This window comes from Schistocerca americana, chromosome 1 (assembly GCF_021461395.2).
Source record: "Schistocerca americana isolate TAMUIC-IGC-003095 chromosome 1, iqSchAmer2.1, whole genome shotgun sequence".
NCBI lineage: Eukaryota > Metazoa > Arthropoda > Insecta > Orthoptera > Acrididae > Schistocerca > Schistocerca americana.
The window spans coordinates 1,049,035,423-1,049,051,455 of record NC_060119.1 but is presented as its reverse complement, the minus strand read 5'-3'; positions in this window follow the sequence as shown (position 1 = coordinate 1,049,051,455).

The following is a 16,033-nucleotide window of genomic DNA, read 5'->3' as shown; positions in this document are numbered from 1 at the left end:
GCTTTCCAGTTACTGCTTGGTTTCTGTTTGCACTTCCTCCACTGTACTTTCATCATGAAATGTACCTGGGTATAGGGAACATGATTTTTCTGAACTAGTCGATCTAAATCTTAAGTATCGCTCATGATACGAACTTGTAGTACGGAGGGAATTCAATAAATGATGTACTTTTTTCTCTGCCGGGCTCGGTTACAAAAACGCAGAATTTGTTGTGGCACATCGAGAGATATTCCCGCTTCATCCTCTATAGTTTCATGACTTTCCGATTGTTGTCGACGCTATACATAGCCTTCAGTATGTAACTGAGTTGCGTTCCAAGCATAAAGCTGTCGTTGAGTATCTTTTGGCGGAAACCAGAGCGTCATAGATATTCACTGCTGCTTGCAGAATGTCTACGGACACCTGGCAGTGAACAAAAGTTCAAATGGTTCAATTGGCTCTGAGCACTATGGAACTTAACTTCTGAGGTCCCCTGGACTTAGAACTATTTAAACCTAACTAACCTAAGGACATCACACACACCCATGCCCGAGGCAGGATTCGAACCTGCGACAGTAGCAGCAGCGCGGTTCCCGACTGAAGCGCCTAGAACCGCTCGGCCACAGAGTGAAAAAAAGTACTGGGTGTCTATCATCATCGCAACAAGATTGCGCAAAGCTGCGTGTTGGCCGACCGATCACAGCTGTGACTCCTGGAAACTGTCGACACTCTCGTTCGAGGTGATCGACGGATCACAAACAACGAGCTGCACCGCTGGATGTCTCCGATGGTAGTGCTGACACGCTCGTCCACCATTTGGGGTACTCAAAGGTGTATGCCTGCTGGGTTCGTCGCCGCCTAATAGAAGACCATAAAGAGTAATGAAGGACCATCTGTGCGGAATTGCTTGCGCGTTACGAGACTAATCGTGTCAATTTTTTGTCCACCATAGTCACAGGCACTTCGAGCCGGAAACAAAACAGCAATCCGTAACGCCACACCACAACTCCTCCGAAAAATTTTCAAAACTGCACCCTCAGACGGTAAATTCGTGGCGGCAGTGTTTTGGGACTCTGAAGGAGCTATGCTATCGGATGGCCTCCCTAGTGGCACAACGATCAGCTCTGAAGTATATTGTGCTACTCTCAGGGATTTGAAGAAACTACTTAAACGTGTTCATCGCCACTAAAATACAAATGAAGTTCTTCTCCATGACAACGCGAGCCTCATACAAGCCTGCACACCCGAGAGCAGGATGATGGAGAGGTTACTGATGCTGCAAGACGTTGGGTCCAAAGTGGTCCAATAGAGTGGTACCATGCGGGCATACAGGCACGTTACAGGAGTTCACAAGGAGGCTATTATTTCATTACATACGTGTTGTAATTAATAGAAGCACTTCTTTTGAGTTAGTGTCGAGTGTAGTACGTAAGTTCAACATATAACAATAATGGTTCGTCATCTGACCGTTTATTTTGGAACACAGGAGGTACTTAGAAACAAAAACAAAGAATTAGCCATGTACTTGACACTGTCGTTTTCTCTTACTGAATTTTTTACGTAATACGTTGACAATTCCTGGCAGATCAAACAAGTTGAATCTTCCTGGCAGATCGAACCTGTGTGCCGGGCCGAGACTCGAACTCAGGATATTTGCCTTTTGCGGGCAAGTGCTCTACCAACTGAGCTACCCAAGGACGACTCACGACCTCTCCTCACAGCTTCAATTTTGCCAGTACCTCATCTCCTACCTTCAAAACTTCACAGAAGCTCTTCTGGAAACATCCCCAAGGTTGTGGCTAAACCATGTCTCCGCAATGTCCTTTCTTCCAGGACTACTAGTTCTGCCAGATTCGGAGAAGAGCTTCTGCGACGTTTCGAAGGTAGAAGACGGGGTACTGGCAGAACTGAAGCTGGGAGGAGGGGTCGTGAGTCTTGCAGTGGTACCTCAGCTGGTCAGTCGGCCTTTGGCTGTGGAGCGGTGCGGTACGCCCCTACCGCTCCGTGTCGCGTTTCCGGATGTGCTGTTGTTTACTCTGCCATCGCGCTAGTGTTGAGTGTTATAGTTAACGTTCCTGACATCTGATGGCTCTTTCGTATCGGAAAGCCACGATCAAGCTGCAATTTGACACTACGTACTCTAGACCCAAGGCCCACGAAGTAGAGAGACTTTTACGCGACGTGATACATGTTGACCCGAAAGAGCTGCTAGGTATCCACTTATCTATTGTCTCCAGCGTTGTCTACCTTACGTTCACTGACGATGAGATCTGTGACAAACTTCTCAGGCGCTAGACCGAAGGTTATAGGTACTGCCACTCTGACGGGAACGTGGGCGTGGTAACGCTCGAACGTGATGGACTGGAAATACAAAACGTGCGCGTTTTTGAGTTACCATTTGAAGTTCCAGATGGTTTGATCGTCTTTGCTCTTCGACCCTATGGCACAGTCCCCGGCCATAAGGCCGAAAAATGGAAGACGTTCGAAACTTACCCTAACCTTAACGGGGTACGGCAGGTCCGTATTGAATTGGAGCGCCGTATACCTTCATATATTACGATTGCTGGTTGCCGGCCGATAATTATTTACGACGGTCAGCCGAGGACCTGCTCCAGATGTGAACAGGTAGGACATTTCGTACCGAATGCCTGCAACGCCATCTCGTGCAGACGCCCTCGACCGATCAGATTCGACCATCAATAGTGAACTCTATGCCGATTACGTATGTTGCGGCGGCGAGACGGAAGACGCCAGCTGTTTATGACGACCCTTCTATGTTGGTGCAAGCCTTGGAGGCCCCTGCAACAGTTTCTGAGGAGCCCCCAGCGTTTTCCAACACTGATGCCTCTGTTGCCCTCTCGTCAAGCCCAGGCCCACTGCTAAGACAAGCTGATGGTGCGGTGGAAGTAGATGAACAGGATGGCGCGGCCACCCCCTGCCATGCGCCGGACACAGCGGCGAGACAGCGTGAACAGAAATCGCCGAAGCGCCGTAAGTAACGGCGCATAACGACCGGCGCAGTAGAACGGCCCGAGGAAGCAACGATGGATGATGAGGTGTGTCAGCCGATAAACCGATCCGACACGGCCGATACTAACGCATCACGCAGTTCGCTGTCTTTTCCCACTACCGGAGGGTCTGCGCACTTTGGGGATGCGGGAGATCACCAAAGCCTCGCCTCAGGGATGCACTCATCATTACATCTGCCTCTCGGGATCCAGTGGTAACGACCTCCCTGGGAGACTGGGCACACGAGATGGAGATGCGGGATGCTTTTCAGGACCCTAACAATACATCGATGCCGTTGGTAACGTCTACGTTGACAGCGTCAAACGCCTAGGCCAGCATGACCCACTCCCGTCGCTTCCTATATCTACGCCATAACGACACTCCACACCACGACTGCTGACCACCTGTAATACCAAGGACAGCCCCCATGACTTGATGGAACAGTCATACCACTTCGCCACGATCAATGTCAAAGGCGTTACTTCTGCTCTCAAAACCTGTATGTTGTCAGATACGTTACGAGCTGCGGATCTGGATGTTGTTTTCCTTCAAGAAGTCCGCTCAGGACTCTTTATCGATACCTACGGATATGACGTCTACGCTATGCCTTCGACGTGAGCGGAGGAGGTACGGCTATTCTGCTGAGGGAAGGGATTACGGCAACTGATGTATCCTATTTACCATCGGCCTGGGGGGCTGCACTCACGGTTGGTACAGTTAATCTGTTAAACCTGTGTGCTCCTTCCGGCACCGACAGAAAGGAGAACGCCGCACCTTTTTTGCCGAAGACATAGCACTGCTCTTCCGGGCAATGCCGACGACTTGGTAGTAGGCGAAGATTTCAATTACGTGCTTAGACCATCCGACCAGGTGCCGCACTATACCACCTGCCCAGCACTGCAGGCGTTTGTAAAGGACTGCTTTGTCAGATACATGGGTCATACAACACGACGACCGAAAGGCATAGGCCGGCATGGATGTGTGTGATGTCCTTAGGTTAGTTAGGTTTAAGTAGTTCTAAGTTCTAGGGCACTGATGCCCTCAGATGTTAAGTCCCATAGTGCTCAGGACCATTTGAACCGAAAGGCACACCTACTTTACTAGTCATTCCGAGAGCCGTTTGGATCGAGTTTACGTCACACGAGGCCTGCGGTCGGCAGTTGTCGACACTGAAATGTGGCCGGCAGCATTCACGGACTACGTAGCGTATTTGTGTACGCTTACCCTCCCCCACCAACGCATCCGACGAAGAGAGGTCCGTGGCACCTCAGCGTGTCCCTTCTTGATGAGGTCATTTGCAGACGCGAAGTTGAATCCACATGGAGTAGATGCCACCGGCGATTACCCGCCTACTTCAGTGGTGATTACGGTGCCTCAAGCCCACCTTGTGCCGAACATTAGCCAGCTATGGACGAGATAGAGAGCGCTGGTACACCGCGACCAATGGTTTCTACTACACTGCGCTCCGCGAACTGGCTGTGCAACTGCCGGCGCCGGAACGACAATCGGCGGAACACCACGTCAAGAGACGGTTGCTACGTATCACAGCCGTACGTCTCGCGGGTGTGCGGGTACGGGCGAGAACAACTGATGATGTTAGAGGAGAACGACCGTCCCTCCTCCATATCATTCAAGATAGGAGAAGCCGCAAGAGGCAGCTCATTACGGATGTTGAGACGGAGGATGGACGACGAGCTGAGACGCAATGGACATTGTCCGAGCGTTCACGCAGTCATACACACTTCTCTACGAGCGAGAGTACAACGTGGATGTAGAAGTCAGAGAAGTCCTATCTACCCTACCCGTCTCTCGGAACCCGCAAGATGGTGCTACGCTCTTGTCGGAAATAACTTTGGAAGAACAACGAGAGGCTATATTGCGCGGTGCTCCCAACAAAACGGCAGGCCCTGACGGACTCACTCTTGAATTTTACAAAAGGTTTTTTTGATCTTATGGGCCCAGTGTGGGTCAGGATGTACAAAAAATTCTCGAACCCCGATTTTCAAGTACCATCTGAATTCACCAAGGACCTCTCGATTCCAGTGCTCAAACCCGGAGGAGGCTGTCCCCCACTTGATTTTCGACCACTGACAATGCTAAAATCCGACTACAAACGCATCCTCCGTGAGAGTCTCAGATCTACTGCCATTCACACTGATATAGCCTGCCTCGGAGGCAACACTAACGTATTTACGACTTTAAGCACCTGTAGAGACGTGGTGGCGCTGATGCAAACATGCCGTCTCTGCGGAGCTCTTGTTGCCCTGGATTTTGACCACGCTTTCGATCGCGTCGAACATGGTTTTCTGTGTGAAGTTATGGAACGCATTGAAATTCCACGCATGACGACATCTGTTGTGCTTCGTTTGATCCATGGGGCGGTAACGAGAATTATGTTAAACGGCTATTTGTCCGTCACCGTCTGTGTCAACAGGTCCATCAGACAGGGCTGTCCTCTTTCTGCCATGGTATTCGCCATTGCCCTAGAACCAGCCATCCTGCCAGGTGGCTTTTGTTGCGGCTGGGTGGCACACATGGGGAGGGACCCTGGTCGGAGTGGGTGGCATCAGGGCAGATGACACGCCATGAAGCCGCGTCAATTCGAATAAAATCCTCGAGCTCTCGATGGCCATCCCCGCCATCGTCATCAGGAGTTCAATGACTGCCAGGGCTGCTACGGTTTCTCGCTTGTATAGGCATGATGACATCATCAGCTCGATCCAATAAGGCGCGCGCACGTAAGTCAACCCGGGCAGCTAGCGGAGCTGTTGCCCGTGGCAGCACTGGTGACTTCTGGTGGCGCCAGGGGCAGGAGCCACGTTTGAAACTGCCGCTCCCGCGTCGGACATCTGTCTCTGATTTTACATATTTGGACTCCGTTATAAAGGAAGCGGCCGAGATTCGTTTAAACAAGAAAGTTTTCAACAGAGACCAGGGATACACACACAGCAGGGCATGGGGACGGGCTTTGGACATCGAAAGAAAGCAGAGACAGACGCGCGACGCGGGAGCGGCAGTTTCAAACGTGGCGCCTGCCCCTGGCGCCATCGGACGTCAAGCGGGTAAAGTGTAATTTTAATGCTAAGAAATATGACCCCAAGTCATTCCCCTCTCTGGCCACAACATGGGAGAAACGCCAGGCTAAGGGTGGCAGTAAAGCATATTCACCCCAGTACATTGTATGTAAGAGAGTTGATGGGGAATCTTTCACGTCCATGAAGCCTCAGTTTTTTGTGGAGCATTTGAATTACAAGTTTGGGGAGGTGGAGGGCTTCTCCAAAATGCGCTATGGATCAGTTTTGATTAAAACAGCATCCTCTGCCCTGGCACGGGCTTTACTCGCTTGTGGCAAGTTGGGGGATGTTTCTGTTACCATTAGGCCTCGTAAGAGCTTAAATATGGTCCAGGGCGGAGAGGTGTTCATTTCGTCCGTCTCATCCATCAGGGTCTGAGGAATAAACAGGTTGCCATCGGTGCCTTCATCTTGGCCTCCGAGGGTAACACATTGCCCGAGCAGGTCAAGTTGATGGTCTACCGCTGTGTCGTCAAGCCATATATCGTTCCCCCGAAGCGATGCTCTAAGTGCTGGAAGTTTGGCCATTTTTCTTCCCACTGTACTGTTCCTCCCCCTGTACTTACAGCCCCAACTTTCGAGATTGTGGACGTCCATCGCATCCCAATACTCCATGTGCCCCCCCCCCCCTCCCATCTGTGTCAACTGCGGAGAGCATCATTCACCTTGCTCACAAGACTGCAAGATTTAACAGAAAGAGAGGAAAATTATGGAATATAAGACCCTGGTCCGACTGACATAACTGAGTCTAAGAAGAAATTTGAGTCCCTACATCCTGTGGCTACGACCTCCTCATACGCCGCCACTATGAAGACAGTTGTCGCCCCATCAGTTCCTCGAATTACTGTCGCCTCTCAGAACTGGGAGACTACACCTGCCCCCTTGATGGTGGGTCGCACTTCCCTCCTTACCTGTTGCTGCCCCCTCCCCCAAAACCATTGGGAATTTCAGTCCCCACTTCTGAGCCAGAGAAGCATAAGGTTTCTTCGGCTCCTCTCGCTAGGAATGGCTCCCTTGGGCCACAACCTTCCCAGGTTTCTGATGGTGGGAAAGATGACACTCACCAGTGGCTGAGGAGCCCAAAAGCAGCTGGTCGTAAGGGTTCATGCTCATCCTCAGTCCCAGATATTGATTCAGTGATGTCCTCTCAGCCAGGGAAACCCAAGGAACAGCGTTAGAAATCGAAAAAGAAGACCCATAAGAACAAGGAACCTGCGGTGGCAACCACACCACTGCTATCTAGTAGCTCTGAGAGATTCTGGCATCTGCTGAGGACTTGGATCTCGCTGGACCCTCAGACACAATGGATACAGGCTGTTCAGGCAAAACGACAGTGGCATCAGGTGACCCTGAGGCTAAACTGCCTCGTTGAATGTTCCATGCCTTCCTAGTCTCATGATGATGTCAAGCTCCACTGGAATTGTGGTGGTTTTTTCCACCATGTGGCTGAGCTACAGCAACTGTTAAGCTTTAAACCCTCTTTCTGCATTGCCCTCCAGGAAACCTGGTTCCCGGAAATGTGGACCCCTGCCCTCTGCGACTATAAGGGATGTTACAGGAACTGTAGCGCCTACAATTGGGTGTCAGGTGGAATTTGGGTTTATGTCCTAAACTCAGTCTGTAGTGGAACTGTGCCCCTTCAAACTCCTCTTGAAGCTGTGGCTGTCAGAGTACGGATGACACAGGAAATAACTGTCTACAATGTATATCTTCCTCCAGATGGTGCAGTACCCTGAATGTATTAGCTGCACTGATTGATGAACTCCCTAAACCTTTCCTACTTTTGGGAGATTTTAATGCCCATAACCCGGTGTGTGGTGACACTGTGCTTACTGGCAGAGGCAGATATGTCGAAACTTTACTTTCTCAGTTCGACCTCTGCTTCTTAAATTCTGGGGCCACCACAAACTTCAGTGTGGCTCAAGGTAGTTACTCAACCATTGATTTATCAATTTGCAGCCCAGTACTTCTCCCATCTTATCCACTGGAGAGCACATGACGACCTGCGTGGTAGTGACCACTTCACCATCTTCCTGACACTGCCTCGGCGTCAGGACCACAGACGCCTGCCCAGATGGGTTTTAAACAAGGCGGTCTCGGAAACTTTCACCTCTGATGTCACCATTGACTCTCCCACACACGGTAACATCGATGTGGTGGTTGAGCAGGTGACTACCACAATCGTTTCTGCGGAAGGAAACGTGATCCCTCGCTCTGTAGGGTGCCCCCAGCGAAAGATAGTCGCTTGGTGATCACCGGAAGTCGCTGAGGCAATTACAGCGATGTAAGCGACACCCATCTCTGATAGCCTATAAGCGGCTCCATGCCTGTGTATGCCATTTTAAAAACGACGGAAACAGGAGTGTTGGCAGAGGTACGTGTCGACCATTGGGTTACATAGTTCACCTTCCCAGACTGGAAGAAGATCAACGTCGCAACGTCTTTTTGGGTACCAGACGCCAACAGGTGTCCCTGGCGTTACCACCAATGGCGTGCTATGTACCGACCCAAACGCGATTGCTGAGCACTTTGCTGAGCACCATGCCCGAGCCTCTGCATCGGAGAACTATCCCCAGCCTTTCGCACCCTCAAATGGCGGATGGAAAAGAAAGTCGTCTCATGCACTATATGCCACAGGGAACCCTATAACGCCCCATTTACGAAGTGGGAGCTCCTCAGCGCACTCTCACATTCCCCCCTGTAGATACAGGGGCTATAATACGACTGATGTATTCCTGCCCGTCGTAAGAGGCGACTAAAAGGAGTCTCACATGTTTTGGCATTTATGTGATGGTGCCCTGTAGGGTTTGACCTCCATTTTCAAAATTTTTCAGAAGAGCGAGCCAAATGAGGAAGGAAGCCTTAAATTGTGCATTGTGGCCATTGTGCTATTGAGATCTTTAACCAACTTTCTCGTTGCTGCATTGCAGTCCCACTCATTCTCCATCTCCTGGACGAGGACACCTTCCTGGGTGCTTTCTCCATCTTGCAATATACTGTGTCGCTTTCTGCGCCGACGATGACCATGGACCCCTTTGCACCTCATATCCAGCGCAGTAGCAAGTCCATTGTGGTGGGGCCGCCATGTACCCTGTTGGTTGTAGCCTGCTGACAACACAGGGATAACTCTGCTTATGCCTGTGCCTTTAACTCCGTATGTATGCCATGGAGTAGATGCCCATCTCCTTGGGGCATCTGGACTCCCATCAATGGTCATCCTGCCAGGCGACACTTGCTAAGGCTGGGTGGCACTTGTGGGGAGGATCCTGGTTGGGGTGGGTGGTATCAAGGTGGATGACATGCCATGAAGTGTAGTATGTCATCTCTTGCTGGCCATCAGCAGTCTCTAAGTGGTCAAACTCTAATTTCAGTGCTAAGAAATATGACCCCATATCGTTCCCCTCCCTGGCCACACCATGGGAGGAACGCTAGACTAAGTATAGTAGTGAAGCTTATTCACCCTGGTACCTCGTATGTATGAGAGTTGATGGGGAATCTTTCATGTCCATGAAGCTTCAGTTTTTTGTGGAGCATTTGAAGGACACGTTTGTGAAAAAAAAATGGTTCTGAGCACTATGGGACTTAACATCTGAGGTCATCAGTCCCCTAGAACTTAGAAGTACTTAAACCTAACTAACCTAAGAACATCACACACATCCATGCCCGAGGCAAGATTCGAACCTGCGACCGTAGGAGCAGCGCGGTTCCAGACTGAAGCACCTAGAACCGCTCGGCCACAAAGGCCGGCAAGTTTGTGGAGGTGGAGGGCTTTTCCAAAATGCGTTCTGGGTCAGTTTTGATTCAAACAGCACGCTCTGCTCTCACACGGGCATTACTCGCTTGTGGCATCTTGGAGGCTGTTACCATCACGCCCCATAAGAGCTTAAATATGGTCTAGAGTATTATGTTCCACAGGGACCACGTTTTGCAGTCTGACGACAAGCTGCGCTCCAATTTCGAGCGGCGAGGTGTATATTTCGTCTGGCGCATCTATCAGGGTACGAGGGATATGTCTCGACCATTGGGTGCCATACGTCACCTTCCCAAGTATGGACAAAGATCAAACGTGTTTTTGGGTACTGGGCCCCAACAGATGTTCCTGGTGTTAACATAAATGGCTTATTATCTACCGACGCAAACGCGATTGCCGAGCACTTTGATGAGCATTATCCTCGAGCCTCTGTGTAGGAGAGTTACCCTCCAGCTTTTCACACTCTCAAATTGCGGCTGGAAGGGAAGGTCTTCTCGTTCACTACATGCTACAGTGAATCCTTTAACGCGCCATTTACAGAATGGGAGCTCCTCAGTGGACTTGCACATTGCCCCAACACAGCTTCTGTGCCAGATCAGATCCGCAGTCAGATGATTAAACATCTCTCATCTGACTACAAGCGACATGTCCTCATCATCTTCAACCGGATCTGGTGCGATGGCGTCTTTCCATCGCAATGGCGGGAGAGCACCATCATTCTGGTGCTCAAACCCGGTAAAAATCCGATTAATATGAATAGCTTGAAGCAAATCAGACTCACCAATGTTGTTTATAAGCTACTGAAACGTATGGTGTGTCAGCGGTTGGGTTCGGTCCTAGAGTCGCGTGGCCTACTGGCTCCATGTCAGGGCGGTTTCCGACAGGAGCACTCAACCACTGATCATCTTGTGTCCCTCCAGTCTGCCATCCGAACAGCCTTTTCCAGATGACTACACCTGGCTGCCGTCTTATTTGATTTACGAGAAGTTTATGACACCACCTGGTGGCATCATATCCTTGCCACGTTATACGAGTGCAGTTTCCGAGGCCTGCTCCCGATTTTTATCCAAAATTTCCTTTCGCTTCATACTTTCCGTGTCCAAGTTGGTGCCTCCCATAGTTCCCCCCATATCCGGGAAAATGGGGTCCAGCAGGGCTGTGTATTTAGTGTATCACTGTTTTCAGTGGCCATTAACGGTCTAGCAGCAGCTGTAGGTCCGTCTGTCTCACAATCTCTGTATACGGACCACTTCTGCATTTCGTACTGCTCCACCAGTACTGGTGTTGCTGAGTGGCGCCTATACGGAGCCGTTCACAAGGTGCGGTCATGGGCTCTAGCCCTCGGTTTCCAGTTTTCAGCCAGAAAGTTGTGGGTTATGCACTTCTGCCAGCATCGTACATTTAATCCAGCACCAGAACTTTACCTTACTGACGATCCACTCACTGTAGTGGAGGCATATCGATTCTTAGGACTGGTTTTTGACGCCCAATTGACTTGGATACCTCACAACCGTCAGCTTAAGTGGAAGTGCTGGCAGCACCTCAATGCCTTCCGCTGCCTGATCAACACCAACTGGGGTGCAGATCGCTCTACTCTGCTGCAGCTCTACAAAGCCCTCATTCAATCCTGCCTTGACTATGAGAGTCTGGTTTATGGTTCGGCGGCGCCCTCAGCGTTGCGTTTACTCGACCCAGTGCACCACTCTGACGTTCGCCTAGCGACCGGAGCTTTCAGGACTGATCTGGTTACCAGTGTCCCTGTGGAGGCCGGAGTCCCTCCATTGCAGGTTAGGCATGCGCAGCTGCTGGCCAGTTACGTTACCGACGTTCGTAGTTCTCCTTTTCCCACTCACTGCGGTTCATCTCCCTCATTGGCAGCCCAGGTCAATTCTTCCAATTGCAGCTTGTGTCCAATCACTTCTTTCCGAACTGGAGTCCTTGCCTTTACCACCTATACTTGGAGTCTGTTCATGTACACCTCGATGGTGCACAGCTGGGCCACGGCTTCGCCTAGACCTTTCACATAGCCCTAAGAATTCAGTTAACCCCGTGGATACCCGCTGTCACTTCCTCTTGATTCTTGACATGTACTGAGGCCACAAAGTGGTTTACACTGACAGCTCGATGGGTGACTGTCACGTCGGCTTCGCGTATGTCTATAGAGGACATACTAAACAGCATTTGCTGTCCGATGGCTACAGTGTTTTCACTGCTGAGCTCGTGGCTATATCTTGTGCTCTTGAGCATATCCGCTCATGCCCTGGGGAGTCGTTTCTTCTGTGTACTCACTCCTTGAGCAGCCTACAAGCTATCAACCAGTGCTACCTTTGTCTTCCTTTGGTAGAAACCATTCAGGAGTCCATCTATCCCCTGGAACGGTCCGCTCGTTCGATAGTATTTGTCTGCACCCCAGGTCACGTCGACATCCCAGGCAATGAATTTGCCAACAGGCTGGCCAAACATGCTATGTGGAAACCAGTTAAGGTGGTCGGCTACTCTGCAAATGACCTGCATTCAGTACTAAGCTGCAAGGTTTTGCGGCTTTGGGAGACGAAATGGCACAACCTCAGCACGCACAAGAAACTGCGTACCTGCATGCGGGCCTCTAGCAGGGACTCTGTGGTTCTCTGCCGGCTCCGCATTGGCCATGCTTGGGTGAAACACGGCTACCTCCTGTGCTGTGATGAACCACCTCAGTGTCGGTGCGGCGCCCGGCTGACAGAGGCCCGTATTTTGTTGAGCTGTCCTTCTTTGGCTGCCCTGTGATGGACTCTTCAGTTATCGGACTCGTTGCCGTTAATTTTAGGTGACAACACCTCATTGACTAATTTAGTTTTACGTTTTATACATGACGGTGGGATTTACGCATGTCCTTTGTCCCTTTGTGTTCTCCACTCTAATACTTTTAGGTAGGATGTTTTAATGTGTCGCAAAGTAGCTGGCTTTCCTTTTTATTCTCGTTGTCGGCCAGCCACGGTCATCTGTTCTCTTGTTTTTACCCCTTGTATCCGTTTCGTGCTTCTCTCTGTGGTTTTCTTTTCCTGTTTTGTCCATGGTATTGTTGGTTGACCTTCTGTCGTTCTTCTTGTTCTTCCTTTCTCCTATTATTGTGCTGTACATCTCCTTTCTATTTTTCTTTCCCTTGCCTTATCGTTTTACTGGGAACAAGGGACTGATGACCTCACAGTTTGGTCCTTCCTCCCCCCCCCCCCCCCTCCCCCCAACTTGCACATTGCCCGAACACAGCTCCTAGGAGAGATCGGATCCACAGTGAGATGATTAAACATGTCTCGTTTGACTACATGCGTCATCTCTTCGTCATCTTCAACAATATCTGGTGCGATGGCATCTTTCTATCGCAATGCTGGGAGAGCACCATCATTCCGGTACTCAAACCCGATAAAAACCCGCTCGATGTGGATAGCTGTCTGCCCATCAGCCTCACCAATGTTGTCTATAAGCTGCTGGAACATACGGTGTGTTGGCGGTTGGGTTGGGGCCTGGAGTCACGTGGCCCACTGGCTCCATGTCAGGGTGGCTTCCGCCAGAGGCGCTATACCACTGATAATATTGTGTCCCTCGAGTCTGCCATCCGAAAAGCCTTTTCCAGACGCCAACACCTTGTTGCCGTCTTTTTTTGTGACACCACGTGGAGGCATCATACCCTTGTCACATTATATGGGTGGGGTCTCTGAGGCCTGCCTCAGTTTTTATCCGAAATTTCCCGTTACTTCGTACTTTCCGTGTTCAAGTTGGTGCCTCCCATAGTTCCCCCCATATCCAGGAGAATGGGGTTCTGCAGTTCCCCACAGTCGTTTAATGAACAAAGTAAGAGCATATGGACTATCAGACCAATTGTGTGATTGGATTGAAGAGTTCCTATAACAGAACGCAGCATGTCATTCTCAATTGAGAGAAGTATTCCGAAGTAAGAGTGATTTCAGGTGTGCCGCAGGGGAGTGTCATAGGACCGTTACTATTCACAATATACATAAATGACCTTGTGGATGACATAGGAAGTTCACTGAGGCTTTTTGCAGATGTTGCTGTGGTGTATCGAGATGTTTTAACAATGGAAAATTGTACTGAAATGCAGGAGGATCTGCAGCGAATTGACGCATGGTGCAGGGAATGGCAATTGAATCTCAATGTAGACAAGTGTAATGTGCTGCGAATACATAGAAAAATAGATCCCTTATCATTTAGCTACAAAATAGCAGATCAGCAACTGGAAGCAGTTAATTCCATAAATTATCTGGGAGTACGCATTAGGAGTGATTTAAAATGGAGTGATCATATAAAGTTGATCGTCGGTAAAGCAGATGCCAGACTGAGATTCATTGGAAGAATCCTAAGGAAATGCAATCCGAAAACAAAGGAAGGAGGTTACAGTACGTTTGTTCGCCCACTGCTTGAATACTGCTCAGCAGTGTGGGATCCGTACCACATAGGGTTGATAGAAGAGATAGAGAGGATCCAACGGAGAGCAGCGCGCTTCGTTACAGGATCGTTTAGTAATCGCGAAACCGTTAAGGAGATGATAGATAAACTCCAGTGGAAGACTCTGCAGGAGAGACGCTCAGTAGCTCGTTACGGGCTCGTTACGGGCTTTTGTTAAAGTTTCGAGAACATACCTTCACGGAAGAGTCTAGCAGTACATTGCTCCCTCCTACGTATATCTCGCGAAGAGACCATGAGGATAAAATCAGAGAGATTAGAGCCCACACAGAAGCATACCGACAATTCTTCTTTCCACGAACAATACGAGACTAGAATAGAAGGGAGAACAGATAGAGGTACTCAGGGTACCCTCCGCCACACACCGTCAGGTGGCTTGCGGAGTATGGATGTAGATGTAGATGTAGATTGAGTGTATCACTATTTTCAGTGGCCATTAACGGTCTAGCAGCATCTGTAGAGCCGTCCATTTCACCCTCTCTGTATGCATTTCGTGCTGCTCCACAAGTACTGGTGTTGCTGAGCAGCGCCTACACAGAGCCATTCACAAGGCGCTGTCATGGGCTCTCGCCCACGGCTTCCAGATTTCGGCCGCTAAGTCGTGTGTTATGCACTTCTGTCAGAGTTGTACCGTTCATCCGGAACCAGAACGTATCTTCATGACGATCCACTCACTGTGGTGGAGGCATATCGATTCTTTTCGACGCCTGATTGACTTTGCTACCTCACCTCTTCGTCAGCCTAAGTGAATATGGCGGCAGCACCTCAATGCTCACCGCTGGGGTGCAGATCGCTGTACTCTGCTGCAGCTCTACAAAGCCCTTATTGAATCCCACCTTGACTATGAGAGTCTGGTTTATGGTTCGGCGGCGCCCTCAGCGTTGCGTTTACTCGACCCAGTGCACCACTCTGACGTTCGCCTAGCGACAGAAGCTTTAAGAACGAATCCGGTTACCAGTGTCCGGACTCCCTCCGTTGTAGATCCGACGTGCGCAACTGCTCTTCAGTTACGTTGCCCACATTCGTAGTTCTCCTGAGCATCCGAATTACCGTTTCCTTTTTCCACCCGCGGCAGTTCATCTCCCACACCAGCAGCCCAGGTCAGGGCTAACGATTGTGGTTAATGTAGGATCCCTTCTGTCTGAACTGGACTCCTTCCCTTTACGACCTCCCATCCTGGTCGGTCTGCATATACCTCCTCTGGACCTTTCACTTGACCCTAAGGACTCAGTCACTCCTGCTGGCTCTCCACTGTCACTTCCTGTCGATTCTTGACTTGTTCCAGGGCTCTGAAGTGGTTTACACCGACGGCCTAATGGCTGATGCTCTGTTGGCTTCACCTACGTCGACAGAGGTAATTTTGAACAGCAGTCCTTGCCCGACGGCTGAAGTATATTCACTGCAGAGCTGGTGGCCATCTCTCTTGCACTTCAGTATATCCGTTCATGCCCTGGGGAATCATTTCTTCTTTGTACTGACTCCTTGAGCAGCCTACAATCTATCGACCAGTGCTACCCTCGCCGTCCTTTGGTAGCATCCATCCAGGAGTCCATCTATGCCCTGGACCGGTCCCATCGTTCATTGGTGTTTGTGTGGACACCAGGACACGTCGGCATCCTAGGCAACGAACTTGCTGACAGGCTGGCCAAACAGCCTATGCGGAAACTGCTTCTGGAGATGGGCATCTGTGATCCTGACCTGCGTTCTGACTTGCGCCGTAGGGTTTTTCGGCTTTGGGAGACGGAATGGCATAGTCTCAGTAC